We start from the raw sequence: 22211 nt of genomic DNA, 5'->3' as shown, positions 1-22211 counted from the left end.
CTCTAACAGTACTTCAGCTTCCTGACTGAACTTTAACTGTCCTTAATCCATCTAGAGTTGATATACATGTTGCAGGATAGGGGTGATTTCATCTATGTTCGTTTTTTATGGATAGTATTTTTTTTCCAGCTCAATTTATTTGTTTACTTTTCTTCTTTGGGTCTGACATGTTACCTCAGATCCTTATCAAAGACAGGTCACTCTTATGTGGATCCTGAGAAACTTAACAGAAGACTATGGGGGAGGGGAAGGAAGACAAAAAAAAAAAAAAAAAGAGAGGGAGGGAGCCCAACCATAAGAGACTCTTGAAAACTGAGAACAATCTGAGGGTTGATGGGGGGTGGGAGGGAGGGGAGGGTGGGTGATGGGTATTGAGGAGGGCACCTGTTGGGATGAGCACTGGGTGTTGTATGGAAACCAATCTGACAATAAGTTTCATATTTAAAAAAAAAAAAAAAAAAAAGATGGTCTCGCGTCACCTGGGTGGCTTAGTTGGTTCAGCATCTGACCTGATTTCAGCTCAGATTATGATCTCCCAGTTTGTAAATTTGAGCCCCACATGGGCCTCTGTACTGACAGTGCAAGCCTGTTTGAGATTCTCTCTCCCACTCTCTCTTGCACCCCCTCCGAAATAAATAAATTAAAAGAAAAAAAGAGTCTCACATGAAAGAGTCTGCTTCTGGGCTCTTAATATTATTCCACTGATTGATTCTCATGCCAGTTGCACACTGTGTCAAATACAGTAAATGTTGATATCTGACAAAGGAAGCTTCTCCTCCCTGCTTCCATAAGAATCCTTCTAGCTATTTTTTGGCTCTTTCATCCTCTACTTAGAATCTACTCATTAGTTTCCATGAAGATATCAGATAGGATTGGAACTCAATTAAATATATGTCAAATAGGGAAATTAACAATAATGTCTTCATATCAATGGTTATGTCACCTATCCACTTAGATGTTCTTTAATGTCTCTTAATAAAACTTAAAAATTTTTCCCTATAGTACTTCTATATAACTCTTGTAAGATTTATTCCTAGGTATTTGATTTTGTTACTATTATAAAGTATATCTCTTTATTACTGGTGTAAGGAAATATAACTGACCTTTACATATTGCTCTTAGATCCAGACATTTTGGTAAACCATAATTTGTCTGCAGATTCTTTCCAGAGTTTGAGGAAAACAATTATATCATCTACAAATGATGACAGTTTCATTTCTTCCTTTGAATCCTTATTATTTTCAAATTCATCTTTTCTCATTGCATTAGGATCTCCATTATACTCACACTCTTGTTCGTGTTTGTTTTAAGGAACAATTCTATCATCGGCCATTTAAGATTTCCTGTTATAGACCTTTTAACAGATTGAGGAAGTTTCTAATTCATAATTTGCTAACAGGTATCATTATGAATTTATGTTGAATTCTATAACATTTTTAATTCATTAATAAGCAATGAACATATTTTTTCTCCTTTATTGTTTTTTTCTTCTGAAAGAGAGTGAGCGTGAGCAGGGAAGGGGCACAAAAAGAGGGAGACGGAGAATCCCAAGCAGGCTCCACACGGTCAGTGCAGAGCCTGATGTGGGGCTTGAACTCACAAACCATGAGATCATGACCTGAGTCGAAATCAAGAGTTGGATGCTTAACTGATTGAGCCACTCAGGCACCCACATGTTTCTCTTTTAATCTGTAAGTGTTTTAAATCACACTTATAGAATTTTATAAAACCTTTGGATTTGGTTTGCTGTTTTTTTTTTTTAATTTTTTTTTTCAACGTTTATTTATTTTTGGGACAGAGAGAGACAGAGCATGAACGGGGGAGGGGCAGAGAGAGAGGGAGACACAGAATTGGAAACAGGCTCCAGGCTCTGAGCCATCAGCCCAGAGCCCGACGCGGGGCTCGAACTCCCGGACCGCGAGATCGTGACCTGGCTGAAGTCGGACGCTTAACCGACTGTGCCACCCAGGCGCCCCTGGTTTGCTGTTTTATGTAGCTATTTTTGTTATTTATATTTAAGACTGAAATGGGTCTATAAATGTCCTTTTTTGGGAATGGATTTGTTGATTTTTGGTATAAAAATTATGTTTTCCTTGTAAATGAGCTTGGAAATACTCCTTTTATGTATATTATGTGAGTTTTATTAAATTGAGATAATATGTTAAGATTAAGTATGAAGTACTTGAAAAGAATGTCTGAGTCTAGTGTTTTCTTTGTATTAAAAGACTTATTTTAACTTCCAACATATTAATATTTGTAGATAAAGGAATTCAGTTAGCTATTTTTCTTTTGTTAGTTTTCTATTTGATTCATTAATTTGCATTTCTTAGAATTGTATATAAATGGAATCACACTAGCATTTTTTCTCTCTTCTTTCACTTAGTATAATTATTCTGAGATTCATCAATGTTGTCATGTTAATCAGTAGTTCATTCTTTTTTATTGCTAAATAATATTATCTATTATGGATGTACCACAGTTTGTTTATCCATTACCCAGTTGAAGGGCATTTGGGTTATTTGGTTATTGCAAATCAAATTACAATGAACATTCATATGTAAGTTGTATGCACAAATATTTACACTTTTCTTTGGTAAAGACCTAATAGTGGAATGACTGAATTGTATGGTAGATGTATATTGAACATTTTAAGAAAAACTGCCAAAGTGTTTTCCAAAGAGGCTGTCACATTTTACAAGTCCCACTAATAGTATATGAGACTTTTCATAACTTCTCATCCTCCCCAATGCTTGGTATAGATAGTCTTTTTTATTTTAACCATTCTAAGAAGGATCTAATGGAATCTCAGTTACATTTCCTTAAAGACTTACATTGAATATATTTTCATGTGTCTATTTTCCACTCTTAAATCTTTTTTAAAATCTTATGTCCATAAGAAATCTTATGTCTTAAATCTTTTCAAATCTTATGTCCATTTTTTGTTATGTTGTTATTCATGAGTTTTGATGGTTCTATATATATTTTACATACAAAGCTTTTATTAGATATGTGATTTGCAAATATTTCTTCTAGCCTGTGGCTTGGCTTTTCATTATCTGACCAGTGTTCTTTAAAGAAAACAAAAAAAGATTTTGAGAAAATCCAGTTTAATCAATTTGTTATTTAATGAAACATGATTTTCATGCCCTAAGAAATTTTTGCCTAACCAAAAGGGAGAAAGTTTTCTCCTAGGAGTTTTATAATTTTAGGGTTTACACTGATCCATTTTGAGTTATATACCATATACTTTTGTATTTGGTAGAAGTTCCTTTTCTTTTCTTTCTCTTCTTTCTTTTTTTTTTTTTATTTACATATGGATATCTATAGGCTCTCACATTATTTGTTGAAAAGTCTATCCTTACACCACTGAATTGCCTTTCCAGCTTTGTTGAAAATTAGTCATCCATATATGTGTGGGTTTTTATCTGGATTCTATATACTGTTCTTTTGATACATTTATTTATTTTTATCACATCTCAGTTACAACAGCTTTACAATAAGTTCAAAAATCAACTATTGTAAGGCTTCCAACTTTGATCTTCTTTCATCACGGTGGTTTTTAGCGATTCTGGGTAATTCACATTTTCAAATAAATTTTTAGAGTCTGTCAATTTACACAGAAATGTGTAATTTTTTTTGTAAAAATGCCTGTTGATATTTTTTAACTGAATTGAGTCCGAGGAATTTCGGGAGAACTGACATACTATTAGTTCTTCTGACTCATGAAAACTATTTTTTTTTTCATTTATTTCTTTTAAAATTTGTTTTTACAGGGGCGCCTGGGTGGCGCAGTCGGTTAAGCATCCGACTTCAGCCAGGTCACGATCTCGCGGTCCGGGAGTTCGAGCCCCGGGTCGGGCTCTGGGCTGATGGCTCAGAGCCTGGAGCCTGTCTCCGATTCTGTGTCTCCCTCTCTCTCTGCCCTTCCCCCGTTCATGCTCTGTCTCTCTCTGTCCCAAAAATAAATAAACGTTGAAAAAAAAAATTAAAAAAAAAATTTGTTTTTACAGTGTTTTATAATTCTTAGTTTAAAGATCTTCTGCATTTTTCAAATTTACCCCTAAACATTTCACATTTTTGACACTATTAAATGGCATTGTATTTCTAAATTTCAATTTTCAATTGTTCCTTGCAGGTATATATAAATACAATTGATATCCTATCTTTACCTTGTATCCAACAAGTTAATAAACTCACTTCTTAAATGTAATAGCTTTTTTTGTAGATTCCATCTGACTTTCTATATAGCTAAAGATGTATTCAAATTAAGACCATTTTACTTCTTCCTTTTCAATCTGGATGTCCTTTATTTCTTTTTCTTGCCTGATGTACCAGTTAGAACCACCATTACAATTCTGAATAGAAGTAGGGAGAATAGACAACCTTTTCTTGCTCTGATCTCGGGAAGAAAGGTTTCAGCCTTTTGTCACTAAGTATACTTCAGCTGTAGGTTTTGATAACGCCTTTTATCCATTTTTTGAGAAAATTCTTTTGTATTCCACTTTGCTTAGGGCTGTTTTTTTGTTTGTTTCCAACAGAAATGGATGTTTGATTTTATCAAATGCTTTTTCTGAATCTTTAATTTTTTTTTTTTCAACGTTTATTTATCTTTGGGACAGAGAGAGACAGAGCATGAACGGGGGAGGGGCAGAGAGAGAGGGAGACACAGAATCGGAAACAGGCTCCAGGCTCTGAGCCGTCAGCCCAGAGCCCAACGCGGGGCTCGAACTCACGGACCGCGAGATCGTGACCTGGCTGAAGTCGGACGCTTACCCGACTGCGCCACCAAGGCGCCCCATAACCATTATTGAGTCTTTTCTATATGTAGTTGTGTTACTTAAAACATTTTTACCCTTTCATTTCTTGCTTTAAGATTTTTTTTTAATGTGATACAGTGTCCATCTAGAGTCAATTATTCCTCACTACTGATGCCAGAGATTTCTGTGCACGCAACCCAATGACCTCTGAAATTTGATGTTCTCTACAAAACAAAAAGGCAGACACTATTCTGAGGCATCATTACTTGTAATCTTTTTGGGTGGTCCTTTCTCCGGGGTGGGTAGATTCCTCCATTCACTCACTGATCAATATTCAACTTGAGAGAAACCCTCTGAAGATCTTTGGAGTTCTCTCTCTGGATAGTTCTCTCCTCTTCAGTAGTCTGCTCTGTGAACTCTAGTCACCCTTGTCTCCCCAAACTCTCAGCTCCATCACTTACCTCAGGGAGTACACAGGCTCTGTTTGCCTTTTCTCCCCTTATGCCCTGTGTAGGAAACTCTCTAAAAGTGAATGCTAGGGCAATTTTAGGATTCAACTCATCTGTTTCCCTTATCTTAATAATTACTGTCCTTAATTGCCTGATATCCAGTATTATTAAAGCAACTGAGTTATATATTTGTCCGTTTTTGTTGTCTGAGGTAGGAAGGTAGGAAGAAGTCCCTTCTATTCCATCTTGGTTGTAAGTAGTAGCCTTCCTCAGTAGATCTGAAACTTTAGTGTGCCATTCCTGAAACTTTTACAATTATTTCCTAATCCTATTCACGAAGATAATTTTTTTAAATATAAAAGTTCATTAGACTAAATATATTTAAAATATTTTCCAGTTAAAAGTATTAAAACTAAAGTCTCAGTGACCAGTTATAAAATTTAGCATCAGTTTAAAACATCTTGACATACTTTGTGCATGTTTACATTAAAAATCATAATACATTAGAGTTATAAAACTTGAATCTATTCAATTTTCCTTAGAAGATATGACTTAACAGCTAAAATGATGGAAGCTACAGCAAACATTATAGTTTTAATTGTTAAAATTCAATATACCTAGAATTTTTAACACTATCCCTCCATAAGTCAAAAACATTAAAAATTGTATCCATATAAATTCAAATTCTGTGAAACAGTGCACACAATAACACAGAATATACCGAACCATACTTCATTGATGAAATAGTACCATATTAAAAGAGACAATATTAGACACACTGAAATCATAAATCACTATATTTCAACAAGTGGTTTTTAATATCAAAATAATAAAGATGTAAACACAGATATACTGGAAAACTACTATAGGTGGAAAAAGGAAGCTACTGACATTTTGTTTAGAAATTTAACATATGCACAATAACCAGACAAAGCACAAAACAACAAACCAATTAACTGTGCATATGAATACATGCATTAAACATTGTGCATGCTAAAATTTACCTGAATTATATGAACATAAGGCTTTATCTGGAAAAAAAATGTTAGAATAATGTCAAAATACATTTAAAAATCTTTAAATGTAATAGGGATATTGAAATTTAATCTCTGCTTTATAGTACAGGCCGTAGTTTAACATTTTTATTATAAAATAAGAAGGACCATACTAATTCAGAATAAAATAAAGAAGGGAGACACATCATATCTGAATTAGTACAAAAGTACATTAGTACATTCAAGTTATGTTAGTTGAAACTTAGATTGAATGAAATAAACAGGCTAAGAGAAGGTACATAAAATAAAAAATTACTAATAGACCTGCCATGCATACTCATGGCTATCAATTTTATTTTATAATACATGGTTATACAACAAACTATGAAATGTAAAAAGTAATGGTTACACAGAGAAATTTAGCAGGCAATAAACAACTAATGAGCTTAAATTGAAGGAATCTTAGAAAAACATTATTGTTTTGAATTCTTGATTTTGAAAAAGTATATTTTAAAGTTGATTTCTTCTGGAAGAGGGACACTTTGAAGATTTACAGGGACAAGTTGTTTTGATATTCTCAATTATAATGTACATATAGAAAAAGAAATTGTCACAAGTTAGCAGAATACAAATTAGATTTTTCTAACAAATGTTTTAAAAGGTAGGAAAATGTGAATAAGTTGTTTTCACCTTGAAAGATGAGTAAATTATCGTATGAATATACATCAGAAATTTAAAGGAATGTATGAATTATGATGCCATAAAAATACCAGAGAAGTGTAAAGATGCCCTAATACTTGGAAAAAATATAATTATTTATCCTGGCACATCTAAGTCATTAACCTAAAGGTAATAAGTCACAGGCAAAGAAAATAATAGGTTCATAGGTTATCACAGAAGCTTAGTTTCTAATGTTCAATTAAAATATTTAAAATTTGAATGACATGATTCTAAACTCTATTTAGCAAATAGAGAAGTAGTACATTTGGCAATATTTTACATAGTTGATTTGTCTGATTAGTAATCTACACAGCAGTGGAATTTATATAGAGTATTTTTTTTTTATTTTTTTTTTAACGTTTATTTATTTTTGAGACAGAGAGAGACAGAGATGAACGGGGGAGAGTCAGAGAGAGAGGGAGACACAGAATCGGAAACAGGCTCCAGGCTCTGAGCTGTCAGCACAGAGCCCGACGCGGGGCTCGAACTCACGGACCGCGAGATCGTGACCTGAGCCGAAGTCGACGCTTAACCGACTGAGCCACCCAGGCGCCCCTATATAGAGTATTTTAAGGAAAAAGAATAACTATTCTAACCACTGTATAGGAATTTCTAAAGACAGAGTATAATTACAGAAATTAGAAAAAAATAGTAGGGTAGAATAATTTTATAAGTATTGTAACATTTATCCAGGATGTATTTTCAGAACTTAAAGATAAACTGAATCATCTAGATTAAACTAGAATTTTAAAAAATCAATATAAATTCTTAAATTACCAGATTTGACCAACACTTACCACCATTTTACTTATCAGGTTACCAACTTACCTTCCACCGTTTTCATTTAAAACAGATTTAATATATTTACTATATATTTTAAAAAATCTATTTACACTGAGTTTCCTGCCATCATTTTCATGTACAGCTTGTTTAAACACTTATGTATATTTTTCTAGCCCTTTAACATTTTAACTTTCTACATTTAAATTTTATTAAATCTGAAATTAATTTTTGTATACTATATATAGCAGTGGTAGGCTAGTAAATGTTTAAGAACTATCAGTCTGGGGGAGACTAAAACCTTGATTTGCAACATTGTCAATTTCTATAATGTAATACTCCCATATAGCCAACTCAAGCTACCCATGTCAATGACTGTGAAGGGAAGAGATATGCCTAACAGGCTCTGGTTCCAGTATCCCATCAGAAAAAGAATTATTAGCCATACTAAAGTTAAAACATAATAGAAGTATTCCTAGTGGAAGTCAGAAAAATAAACTGAACATGAATAGATTCATGTTGCTTTAAAATGTCAAAAACTCTTATTATATCACAAAGACACGGAAAACTCAAGAGTAACAATAATAAAGAAACTCACCATCCAAAAAGCAAAGACAATAAAAATAACAAAAGAAGAGATGAGGTTACAATAACCTTTCCAAACAAGAAAAAAAAAAATAAAAGTAATAATAGAGAATATTACTGCGTACAATCAATAGAGCACACATGTATTAACTGATAGTACAAAACTGTCTTATGAAGAGTTGATCACAAGCTATGCAGCAAAAAATCATGGGAAAAAAGTGTAATAGAAATGTGTTACATAGTGAATAAATAAAATTAGCATGTTAATGCAAAATTTGAATTGCTGTAGTATATATAATTTTAAATTGTAATACCAATGAATTGTTATATATTTCCTTAAGTGAAAACACTGAACATAATTATAAATCTAAGTAAATATCTATATTGAAACTGTATTTTACATGCTGAAACAATTAACATTTTTAGAAGTTTTATAATTCTTTGTAAATATCTCTGTATCATGTTAAATGCTTTTTATTAAAATATGTAAGACGATGATATTCATATTCATTTACCCACATATGCAAATTAATGCAAATATAATAAATCCAAACCCTAGAATTTCAAATGGATAAATATTTACGAAAGGAAATATGTCTGTTTTGGTCTTCCTACTTTATGTCACTTTATTGTTCAGGTGTTTGGGGGTTTTTTAAAGATTTTCTTTTAAGTAACCTCTACACCAACGTGGGGCTCAAACTGACAACCTTGAGATCAAGAGTTCTATACTCCACCGATTAAGCCAGCCAGGTGCCCCTACTGTTTGTTTTTTAATGGTGACTGAATCGTGGAACTTTATTCTTGGAAACAGTGTTCCCACATGAAACAGTACATCTTCAGTAAAGCTGAGTGTATTTCCCATATTGATATTATAACATTTATAATTGCTTTCTTTTTTAAGAACATCAAGATAAGAGTGTCATTTCATGCCCTTTTTACATCTTGAATGAGCTGAACATTATGTTTTAATGACAGGTTTAACTGATCTAAGTTTACTATATATTTTTCAATTTGCAAGATATTATTTGAGGATTTTTCTGCAAAACACACTGTTGTTAAGCAGGCCTTCAAAGTGGTTTTTTGAAAGTCACTTACAGCGTGTAGTGATCTACATTAATTTTAAAGTCAGAGGGTGGTCCCAAATGACTTTCCTTTTTATCACTGTCTAATACAATATGCCCTAGGGAAAAGGATATAAAGTGAAATAATCCGTACCACCACCAAGAAGTGTAAGATTTAATTCAGCAGTGTAGATTTTTACTGTCAGAAATTAGAACAAGATATTTTAATGAATTTCAGATTAATAGTTAAAGGATTACACTACTTCTTAAAACTGTAAGAATAGCATCACTATAATTTAGAATAAAAGACATTCACCAAACTTTCAAAACTATAGCTGTCCCTATAGATATTGTTAAGAAGTACCTAATATTTTAAAAACAAATAAGAGAATGAATATGAGTGTTTTCTGTCAAGGGTATAGTTCCTTTGTCTTTTTAAAATTATAATTTCGGGGGCGCCTGGGTGGCTCAGTCGGTTGAGCGTCCGACTTCAGCTCAGGTCACAATCTCACGGTTCGTGAGTTTGAGCCCCGCGTCGGGCTCTGGGCTGATGGCTCAGAGCCTGGAGCCTGCTTCCAATTCTGTGTCTCCCTCTCTCTCTGCCCCTCCCCCATTCATGCTCTGTCTCTCTCTGTCTCAAAAATAAACATTAAAAAAAAATTAAAAAAAATTATAATTTCGGTTCATGATTAAAACTTCATAATTTATAAGAAGTTTTTAAATTGGAAAAAAGATATCATAATGTTTCAAGCTATTAAAGCTTAAATTTTTACTGCAGGGATTGAAAAAATATGTGTATATATATATACATATATATATGGAATATATACTTACATATAGGATATATATAATATTTTTTTAACATGTACATATTTTGATGCAAACTATGATGCTGGAAATTGTTCAAGGGATTTTAATGAGGGGAGATAGGGACTATTTACTTATTGTGACATTTAGCAATTGGAGACCATTATGGTCATTGCCTAATAAGAACTTATAATTCAGGGTTGCCTGGGTGGCTCAGTTGGTTAAGCATCTGACTCTTGATTTCGGCTCAGATTGGGATCACACGATTTGCAAATTTGAGCCCCACATCAGGCTCTGCGCTGATAGCATGGAATCGACTTGGAATTCTCTTTCTCCTTCTCCATGTGCCCTGCCCCTACTCACGTGCAAGCTCTCTCTCTCAAAAATAAATAAATAAACATTAAGAAAAAGAACTTCTCTAAATGCAAGCAAAGACATTTCCTTCCTATTTTTTTTCCATTGCAGTTCACTGCTTTCCCTGATATTTACTACACTTAACTTGCTCCTTTTCCAAAATATATGAGGTTTATTTATAAGCACAGTAGGCATTTGCTTATATGGTACAATGAAAGGAAACTCCTTCCCTTAAAACATTTTTTTCCAAGTTGCAACACATCAAGGAGAAGGAATACATCATGTTAAGACATTATTGTGCTATTTCTGTTAGACTTCTACCCTCAAATTCTTTTTAAATACGATAAATCTCATAATCCTTAGCCTGACACTCAACACTTTCTATATATAAGTCTCATACTATTTAGATTTTATGTCTTCATCCTAGCATAATTAACTATTTACTTTTCTCACCTCTATATATTGAAATCTTACTTATTCTTAAGGCCTAGCTAAAATGCTGAGCACAGCTTGTATTATTCCCTAATACCTCTACATAAGCTTAAATTTTAATTTTTACAATTCTACTTTCTATATATAATAAAAAGATTATACAAATTCCAAGATTATGGCATGATTATGTATAGAGACATAAATTATGTTTTATTATCCTTATATTTTTCCCTTATACATTTTAAAGAGGTGGCGAGCTCTTTGTGTTTCTTTTAATTAGGGAAATTTATGTTTGAGGTTGGAAAGCAAAGTGACACATAGCATTTTACTTTCCATACTCGAGGCTTATTAATGAGATTAAGCAAGAGGAGAGAAATAAGAGAGGAGTGTAGACGGGGCAGAAAAAGGATGGCACTGCTAAAGTCAATATTTCTCAGAATTAGAAAGGGGCCAATGGCTAGAGAGACTTGTGAATAATGGGGAATGAGGCTCTAGGACCTCTCTGAAGTCCAGTGATATTTTAGGATTCTAGGATGATAGCCCCATGATGTAGCTGGATGCTAAGCACCAAAGAAACCAGCATTGGTAAAAAATGCTATACATAAACCTAACTTCAAATAACCATTATGCATTGGGACAAATTAGTGAAGCTCTATAAGGATTAAAAATCGGGGCGCCTGGGTGGTACAGTCAGTTAAGCGTCCGACTTCAGCCAGGTCACGATCTTGCGGTCCGTGAGTTCGAGCCCCGCATTGGGCTCTGGGCTGATGGCTCAGAGCCTGGAGACTGTTTCCGATTCTGTGTCTCCCTCTCTCTCTCTGTCCCTCCCCCGTTCATGCTCTGTCTCTCTCTGTCCCAAAAATAAATAAACGTTGAAAAAAAATTTTAAAAAAATCAATGGGTCTTTTCTGAATATTTTCCTTTTTGGGGGCTTCCTGGAACTGCCAGCATGAACTAGGAATAGGTAAGGAGAAGGAGTAAAGATTGATATTTGACTGGAAACAAAGATACCTAAATAAGATTAAAGTAAAGATTAAATACAATATTTGAAAAATGAGTGTGTATTTTACGTGCAAGTTTGTGAATAAGAGTTTTACCTGCTACCTAAATATAATGTATCTTTGGATCAAACACAATATCAAGCACCATAACAGCTAAGTAAATATCTGTTGATGTAAATAAAATAATGTGAATTCGAAAAGAAAGCAAAAAAAGAAGGAAAAAAGGACAAATAAAAAACAAATAAGCAATCCCTATAAAAATAACACCAACATTCTTCACAGAGCTAGAACAAACAATCCTAAAATTTGTATGGAACCAGAAAAGACCTCGAATAGCCAAAGCAATCTTGAAAACAAAAAAACAAACAAACAAACAAAAAACAACAACAACAACAACAAAACAAAGCAGGAAGCATCACAATCCCAGACTTAAAGCTGTATTACAAAGCTGTAATAATTAAGACAGTATGGTACTGGCACAAAAATAGAACAGAAAACCCAGAAATGGACCCACAAACATATGACCAACTAATTTTTGACAATGCAGGAAAGAATATCCAATGAAAGAAAGATAGTCTCTTCAGCAATTGGTGCTGGGAAAATGGGACAGGACATGCAGAAAAATGAACCTGGACCACTTTTTTACACCATATACAAAAATAAACTCAAAATGGATGAAAGACCTAAATGTAAGACAGGAAACCATCAAAAGCCTCGAAGAGAAAGCAGGCAAAAACCTCTTTGATCTTGGCCGCAGCAACTTCTTACTCAACATGTCTCCAGAGGCAAGGGAAACAAAAGCAAAAATGAACTACTGGGACCTCATCAAAATAAAAAGCTTCTGCACAGTGAAGGAAACAATCAGCAAAACCAAAAGGCAACAGACGGAATGGGAGAAGATATTTGCAAACAACATATCAGATAAAGAGTTAGTATCCAAAATCTATAAGAAACTGATTAAACTCAACACTCAAAAAACAAACAATCCAGCGAAGAAGACATGAATAGACACTTCTTCAAAGAAGACATCCAGGTGGCCAACCGACACATGAAAAAATTCTCAACATCACTCATCATCAGAGAAATACAAATCAAAACCGCAATGTGACACCACCTTAACGCCTGTCAGAATGGCTAACATTAACAATTCAGACAACAACAGATGTTGGCGAGGATGCGGAGAAAGAGGATGTCTTTTGCATTGTTGGTGGCAATGCAAGCTGGTGCAGCCACTCTGGAAAACAGTATGGAGGTTTCTCAAAAAATTAAAAATAGAACTACCCTACGACCCAGTGATTGCACTACTAGGTATTTATCCAAGGGATGTGGGTATGCTGTTTTGAAGGGGCACATGCACCCACCCCAAAGTTTATACAAGCACTATCAACAATAACCAAAGTATGGAAAGATACAAATGGGGTATTACTTGGCAATCAAAAAGAATGAAATCTTGCCATTTGCAACTACATGGATGGAACTGGAGGGTATTATGTTAAGCAAAATTAGTCAGTCAGAGAAAGACAAATATCATATGACTTCACTCATATGAGGACTTTAAGATACAAAACAGATGAACATAAGGGTGGGGAAGCAAAAATAATATAAAAACAGGGAGGGGGACAAAAACATAAGTGAATCTTAAATATGGAGAACAGACAGAGGGTTACTAGAGGGGTTATGGGAGGGGGGATAAGCTAAATGGGTAAGAGACATTAAGAAATCAACTCCTGAAATCATTGTTATACTATGTGTTAACTAACTTGGATGTAAATTAAACATAAATTCAAATATGCAATTAAAAAAACAAATAATACTGTATAAAATATTAAACAAAATTTATAAGAATCTACATTACATGTAGATGTATGAATTACTCCAATAAAAAATAAATCTTTTCATAATGGATTTAAGACCAGCTGTACATTATTTTCAAAAGATAAACCTTAAATATAAGAATGAAAAGAGATGAAAGTAAAAGCTCTGAGAAAGATATACCACACACACAAAATAAAGAAAAGCAGCTGCAGCAGTATTAACATCAAGCGAAGAGAGTCTTAAGGAAAAAGCATTCCTAGATATAGAGACACATTGTGTAATGATAAAGTCAACACTCTATTACAAAAAGTATAATAATTTTAGTTTATATGCACCTAATAACATAATTTCAAAAGCTATAAAGCAAATAATGACAAAAATAAAGGAAAAAGTCCACAATCATATGTGGAAACGTTAACATGTCTCTCAGTAACTGATGGAATATTCAGACAAAAAAAAAAAGCAAACCCAGAAGATTTGAACAATAAAATTGGTAAACCTTATTAACTTGTAAAACATGTACGGAACTGCGATAAAATAAACATTCTTTTCAAGAACATTTAAGCACCACAAATAAAATGAATAATTTTAAAGATTCCAAATGATTCAAAGTATACACTCTCACAAGAGGGGAGTTATGCCAGACATCAAGAAAAATAGAAAAAAAAAAAAACCTAAAAAAAAAAACCCTCTAGAGTTTGGAAATTTAACAATAAACTCCTAAATAACTAATAGATAAATGAAAGCAACACAATACAAAGTATCTAAGTTTTTTTCTGATGAAATGAGGACAAACAAACTACATCTAAAGAAAGTAAAGGAGAGAAATAATAACAAAACTTAATGGAAAAGATAACAAATACAACCTACAAACGAAACAAAACAGTTTTTTTATTTGAAAAGACTAATAAAATTAAGTCTGGCCAAGAAAAACAAGAAAAGAAAAAGAAGGAACAAATTAACCAATACTGGGGAAAAGAGGACATCACTAAACATCCAACAGACATTAACTAGATAGTAAGATGTTATTATGAATAATTTTATGCAAATAATTTTTTACATTAGGAGAAATGTACAAGTTCCAAGAAAAAAAACAACTTAACAAAGCTGACACAAGACACAAATTTTTGAATAGTTCTAAATTTAGAAAAAAAAGGAAATTATCATTTAAAACCTATACATTAATAAATTGCCAACCTTGATGCCTTAAATGGTGACGACTTATTTCTAAGCATTTAAAGAAGAAATAATACTAATAATGCACAGATTCTTTCAAACAATAGAAAATAGGGTATACTTCTAAACACTTTTTATGAGGCCAGCATTACCCTCAAATCAAAAGTTGACAAAGATTATTACCAGAAAGGGAAATATGCTATCTAACAGAAAAAGAAGAAATATTTTCTAACACTTCTCTGAAGCCAGTATAGCATTGATAACAAAAGCTAATAAAGGACAATCTTTCTTTCTCCTGAATATGGATGAAAAAATTTTATGTATAGTATCAGCAAACTGAAACAAGGGATAGAAGAAATGATAGTGCTTCATGAGCTAGCTGAGTTTATCACAGGAGTACTAGATTTACATTTGAAAAATCAATGCAATATACCACATTAATAGAATAAAAGAGAAACACCACCTGGTTATATCCATATATGCAGGGGAAAAACTGATACAATTCAATATCTATTCATGATTAAAACTTTCATAAAAGTAGGAATAAAATAGAACTTCCTGAATCTCAGTGTAAAAAATCTTAAGGCAAATATCAACTATAATTGAGAAATATTTAAAGCTTTTCCCAAGGAATGGGGAATAAAATATGGATGGCAACTTCTACTCAACATTATCACTTCCACTTGGCATTTTATCATGGGACCCTGCCGAAGTGTTAAGTAAGAAAAAGGAAAGCAAGATATAACAGGAATTTGAAAGTAACAGGAGAAATTGTCATTATTCACAGACAACATAATAATATTGTACATCAAATTTCAAAATAATGTATGTAAATGTTATTAGGATTTGCTGAATAATAATAAATAATAACTTTTATTTCTGTATACCAACATCAGTTAAAATTAAATCCCTAGTTACAGATCTAATAAAGATGTAAAACCTCTACACTGAAACTTATTAAAATATTACTTGGAGATATATCAATTCATGGAGTGGAATTCTCCTCACTCTGGAAAGACTTCAGTTCTCCCTAAAATGTTCACTGTAATTTGAATCAAAATTCCAAAAGGGTATTTGTGAAAAAAAATAATGTGATATTCAATTTGTTTGCTAGTGAAAAAAATTAACAATATTAATAATGATCTTAAAGAAGAACAAAACTGGGTTAGTTACACTACCAGATATCACAATTTATTATAGACCTACAGTAATTAAGATACTTTAATATTAGAACAAAAACAGAAAAGTTGCCTAATTGAAAGGAACAGACTTCAGAAACTTAACCACATATTGGGAAGGCCTTTTTTTAAAAATTTTTTTTAACGTTTATTTATTTTTGAGACAGAGAGAGACAGAGCATGAACGGGGGAGGGTCAGAGAGAGAGGGAGACACAGAATCTGAAACAGGCTCCAGGCTCTGAGCGGTCAGTACAGAGCCCGACGTGGGGCTCGAACTCACGGACCGCGAGATCATGACCTGAGCCGAAGTCGGACGCTCAACCAACTGAGCCACCCAGGCGCCCCTGGGAAGGTCTTTTTAACAAATGTCCTGGATCAAGTGTACAACCAAAGGGTTAAGAATGAATTTTGATCCCTACCTCACACAATATACAAAACTCAATTCCAAACTAGATATAGATTTAATGAGCAGAGTAAAGCACTATTCTAGAAGAAAACATAGACATATCATTATGACCTCAAAGAAGATAAAGATATTTTTATACAGATCACACCAAAAAAACGCTAACATTAAAGAAAAAAATTGAAAACTAAAATACATTTACATTAAAAATTTCTGTTGGTCATAAGATTCCATTAAAGAGTGGAAAGGCAAGTCACAGAATAAAATACATATATTTATACTATAAATAATTTAAATCTACAATATCAAAAAACACTCATAAATCAATAAGCTAGAACCCAAATGAAAAATGGGCTAAAAATTTGACTAGGCTCGTCATAAAAGAGAGTATCTAAATGGTCACTTAACCTATGAAAAGGTTATTAGAGAAATGCAAATCAAAGCCACAATGAGGTAACACTGCACATCTACCTGAATGGGTAAGTGAAAATAAAAATACCAAAAATAAGTAATGATGTTGAGAAACTCAAACCCTCATTCACTACTCTAGGAAGTATGAATTGGTACAGTTCTTTACTGTAGGAAATAAAATGGGTTTTGAGAAACTGTTTAATAATATCTATCACAGTTGAATATATGCACAGCCTATTACCCATCTATTCTACTACTAGGTATATTCAAAGCAAAAATGAACACATATGATTACCCAAAGGCATGTATGAGAAAGTTCATAGCAGCCCTATTAAGAACAGCCCAAATCTGAAAGCAAAGTATTAATCAATTGTAGAATGCATAAATTCTTGTATACTTATAAAAAGGAATTGCATATAGCAATGAAAATAAGTTAACTGCAATTGTTTGCAACAATATTGGTAAATCTCACAAACATATTGGGAAGAAAAAAAAAGCCAGATGTGAAAGTGTAATATACTGTGTAATTCCACTTCTATAAAATTCATAGGTGTATGTGAGTATTCCATTTACATGAAGTTAAAAAAGAAGCAAAGCTCTTTTATGGTATTTGAAGTCAGCACAGTTGTTACCTTGACAGGGAGAATAATTACCAGAAGAGAGCAAGAGAGAGGCTGGTGATGTTCTGTTTCTTGATGTGGGTGCTACTTATACGGTGTTGCTACTTTGTGTAAATTCACTTGGGGATATATTTATGATTTATACACATTTCTGTATAGATGCTATAATTCAGTAAAGTATACTGAAAATGTAGAGTTCTGCTTCTGGGAATGATAGAGTAAGTTATATTGGACTAATTCTGCCAGTAATAATTACAAACTCTGGATAAATATTTTAATAAAAAACTGTTTAAAGATACCAGAGAACAAACAAATGCAGGCAGAAATCAGTGATATGACCCTTGATATAGTTAAAGCACGTATTGAAACGGCTTCTCTCCTACGGGCCTTCCCAATTTGGTTCACTGCACAGGAGCTATAGTTCAAGAAAAAAGCTTCAGTATTGAAGCTTTATATACAACAGCCCCCTAAATCTGTGCCTAAATTGTAAACTGCAGAGGGAAAAAGAAGAAGCCACAGATGAAAAGCTAAAAGCAATGCAAGGAGATTTTAGAAACTTCCTGATGCATAGGACACAGAGCCTAGAGTTTAAGTCCCATTATATTGTGGGATGTTGGTCAGTATCTTGGGCTTTGCCTAGAAAGTTCACACTTAGGGGGCACCCAGGTGGCTCAGTCGGTTGAGCGTCCAACTTTGGCTCAGGTCATGATCTCACAGTTCCTGAGTTCGAGCCCTGCGTCAGGCTCTGTGCTGACAGCTCAGAGCCTGGAGCCTGCTTCAGATTCTGTGTCTCCGTCTCTCTCTGCCCCATCCCCACTCATGCTCTGTCTCTCTCTGTCTTAAAAATAAATAAAACATTAAAAAAAAAAAAGAAAGTTCACACTTAGGAACGAGAACCACAAACCTGCCTAAGGGCTATACCGTATAACTATGAAAGACCAAAACAGAACTGCCCTAACGTATCTTCTATAGGTCTTGGGTGATCCTTCAATAATTTCATGGTGTGCCAAAATAAAACCCAACATTCCTCTAAATCCAGAGTCTCTCAAATGTATGAAACACAATGTCCAGTACACAACACAAATTAGTATATATAAAATATACATAGAATGTGATCCATAATCAAAGAAAAAAAACAGAAATATAAATAGACCCACAGAAGACTAAGATATTAGAGCTAGCAGACTTTAAAATAAAAATTATAAATATGTGAGAAAATCCACAGGATTACACACACACATTACACATACATAAATACATTATAGATATTACACATACATATATGTACATTACACACACAAATGTGCATATACATATATATGTAATTCTATGAATTATTTCCTATATTTACATATGTGTCTACATGCAATCCTATAAATTCATTAATATATTTACACGAATGCATATCATATATGTATATTATATAGTATAATACACACAGGGATATAATAAAAGAAGGGGAATTTCAGGAAGGATACAGAAAATTTAAAAAAATCAAATGTAAATCATAAAATGAAAAATACAACATCTTTGCTAGGACAATTCATAATATGGCTTTCACAGGAAATTGTACACCATAGAAGAAAATACTAGTCAACTTGAAGGTAGGTGAATAAAAATAATCAAAACTGAGTAAGAGTGGGGGGGAAATTTTCTTTTTAATAAACAGAGGCTAATTAACCTGTAGAACAAAGTCAAGATGTCTTTATACATGCAACTGCAGCCCAAGAAGGAGAGAAGAGAATGGGGTGGAAAATTAGAAGAAATATTGACCAAAAATGTCCCCCAAATAGTTGAAATCTTGAGAAACTTTAATTATGAAATCACATCTCTTTTATCTTACACCTCTCAATGCCATCATTTTGGTTTTGTCCCAATGATTTGTTTGCATTCACTTTTCTTTAAACACTTGTGGTTATGAGGCTGTATAAGAATATAGTAGATATGATGTTTTCCATTTTAAAAAGTGAAATGGTAATAATGTTATATTTTACCAAATAAAGAATTAGCATTTGAGATGTCAAAGAGATGAACCTGATGAAAATGAGACAAAGAAAAGAAAAAAGGATCAAAAAAAAGAAAACTCTTTTGGACTTTATAGTTCAAATTGTGATGAGAATGGTTAATAAGATACCAAGTCACAAACAAATTTGTAATGATTTCTGTCATGTTAAAAAGGAACATATTTCCCTAAAGACAGCAGGCAACTTTAACTGAGTGACAGTAAAGAATATATAAAAATTAAAACTTAAACATAAAAATATACCTTCAAAACAATATCTTTAGGTGTCAGAACAGTAATGGATAGTTTCTCACCAGTGAATCAGAACAAAATTGTGTGAATATGAGAGACATTTTACCATCTAAAAAAGCAATCTCACTTCTCTATGGATAAATTTTAGTTATTTGAATACATGGTTCCAATCTTACTTACATATTTTTAAAAAGGCTTAATCAGTCACTCTTTGAAATATGCACTGTCCCATCATTTGGTAATGTCTAAATAACATCTGGGATGGGAGCGGGTAAATGTAGCCTGAAGTTAAAACGTGTTGTAGAAAATATTACCACCATATTAAAATTTTAACTGCTCATAATCTAATTGCTTTCAGACATGAACAATGAGCATGTGGCCCTTTCTATAGATGTTTTGATATATAGAAACTTTTTATTTTGCCACCTGCAGAAATACCGGTATAAGAAGTCCTCTATTTCAAATATTTTCACTAATTCCTTTACTAGGGAAACCATTCAAAGTTTATAATCAAAGTTGCCTCGACTCCTATCTCAAAAAGATTTTTAAAAAATATTTCAGTTAGCTACAAGATATATGAAACAATTATTTTTAGAATGGCTTTTTAAAATATTTCCTCATATGTTTAAAATTATAAATTCCTAATGTCCATGGAAATGAAGTACTTTGTTGAATCATTAGAATCTACAAATTTAAAATAGGAAATCATGAGCAGAGAAAACAGAATTCCAACAACACCAGTAAATATCTGTGTATATTCAATAAGCTCACAGCCTCAGAGTTCACAGCCTCAGATTTTGAATTACCAACATATCCTATTTTGTGGAGGTAGAGAATGAGGGATTATTATACATTTGTGATGGTTACTGTTCATGTATGCGTTCCATCGAATATGTTAATGATCATGATCTTTAGCAATATAAGACATACTTATAAATAAATGTAATATTTACCCTCTCCATGAAGAAAAACCTTGAAGGAGGTCATTCTTACGAAGTAACTTTTAAAATAATTAATGTTTATTTATACATACTCTAACTCGGACCTATTATTGATGAGCAATATATCCTCAGCCAATAGTAATGTCTTTAACTTTCTATTTCCAAGTGTTAATCTTCATTTCCTTTAGGCATATGTACATGTTTTTACTTATCTTCAATCCTACACATTGCTAGTAAATTATGATTACATTTTAGGTGTAAAACACCAATTTTAGCCATATGTTCAAATATTGAAAATTTATTTTATTAGAGGTTATTACTGGTAGGTAGAGACAGGACTGAATGGTACAACATGAAGCCATATTAACCATAAATGAATTTAATACTGTTAATGACTAAGTAGCAGAAGAGCCATTTGGGAGATGGTTAAATATTAAAAGCCACAAAGTGGATTAAATTAAATTAACTACATGAAAATCTACGATCCATATAGCTAACTAGAAAGAACTCTATTCTCATCATTCTTCACATACACTATTCTTAATTAGCGGGGGAGGGAAAAAGTAATGAAAATTGTTGGAAGATTTAAGAGTTTCAGATATTAAGAGTTATCAAACCTAGTTATTCTAATAACAACTGGAATAAGTATTAGATTAGTAGCCTATAAACCTAAACTATAAGAATTAGTACAAACTGATTTATATTCGTAAACTTCATGTAGTAAACCATGATCCTACATTGTGATTTAGAGAGAACGTACTTAGTAGATCACAGTGACCAGAAAGAGTAGACGCTAAAATGAGCCCACATAAAATTCATAGTCCTGTAATAATTACAACAAAAGACGTTGTAATGGCGATTGCAAATAACAGTGAGTAGGTGTTCACTCTGTGGAGAGGCTGAAAAAATTGAGTGCTATGAAACTAGTGTTCAATTAATACCACCCATATGTAAAAGACTGTACAGTCAGTGGAAATAAAATTCTAGTCATGAGAGACATTTTTAAAAAGGAGTGAAGACAATTCTCTAGGCTTTCCTATGACTAAATATCATAAGACCAATCCTTTGCTCTAATATTCTATTCATCAAACAGCCTGCTGATATATAATTTAGTCCTCTATTCAGCAGAGAGAACGTGATCCACATAGATAATAGTCATTTCTTATGTTGCCAAATATACTTCCCATTAATGATAAATGACATGGCTTTTGTGCTTTTAAATTTACACTTCTGAAATTTAGTTAATGTCAGTCAGTTCTCCAGTACGTGACAAAATGTTGCTAATCCTGGAACATGCTGACTCCATGAAGATAAAATTATCCCATGAACACTACCCAAAGCAGCAAGTGGACATCTCCCCTTTCAATAATAAATTCATCAGGAAAACAAATTTGAGTTGTAGGAACAATAAGCCAGTAATGCCACTTTTCAACCTAGAAATCATTTCCAAGTTTCCCCTAAGATTCTTTGA

At 32.9% G+C, this 22211-nt stretch overlaps 1 protein-coding gene across 50 annotated transcripts in view; it reads right to left on the bottom strand.

Moving 5' to 3' along the window:
- The window catches only part of RIMS2 (regulating synaptic membrane exocytosis 2), a 604627-nt gene that overhangs the window by 240140 nt on the left and 342276 nt on the right, over positions 1 to 22211 (bottom strand). The window lies entirely within an intron of this gene.

The sequence above is a fragment of the Prionailurus bengalensis genome, chromosome F2, assembly GCF_016509475.1.
Source record: "Prionailurus bengalensis isolate Pbe53 chromosome F2, Fcat_Pben_1.1_paternal_pri, whole genome shotgun sequence".
Taxonomy (NCBI): Eukaryota; Metazoa; Chordata; class Mammalia; order Carnivora; family Felidae; genus Prionailurus; species Prionailurus bengalensis.
Note: the sequence above shows the minus strand (reverse complement) of the source record. Positions and strands in the feature narration are given on the sequence as shown.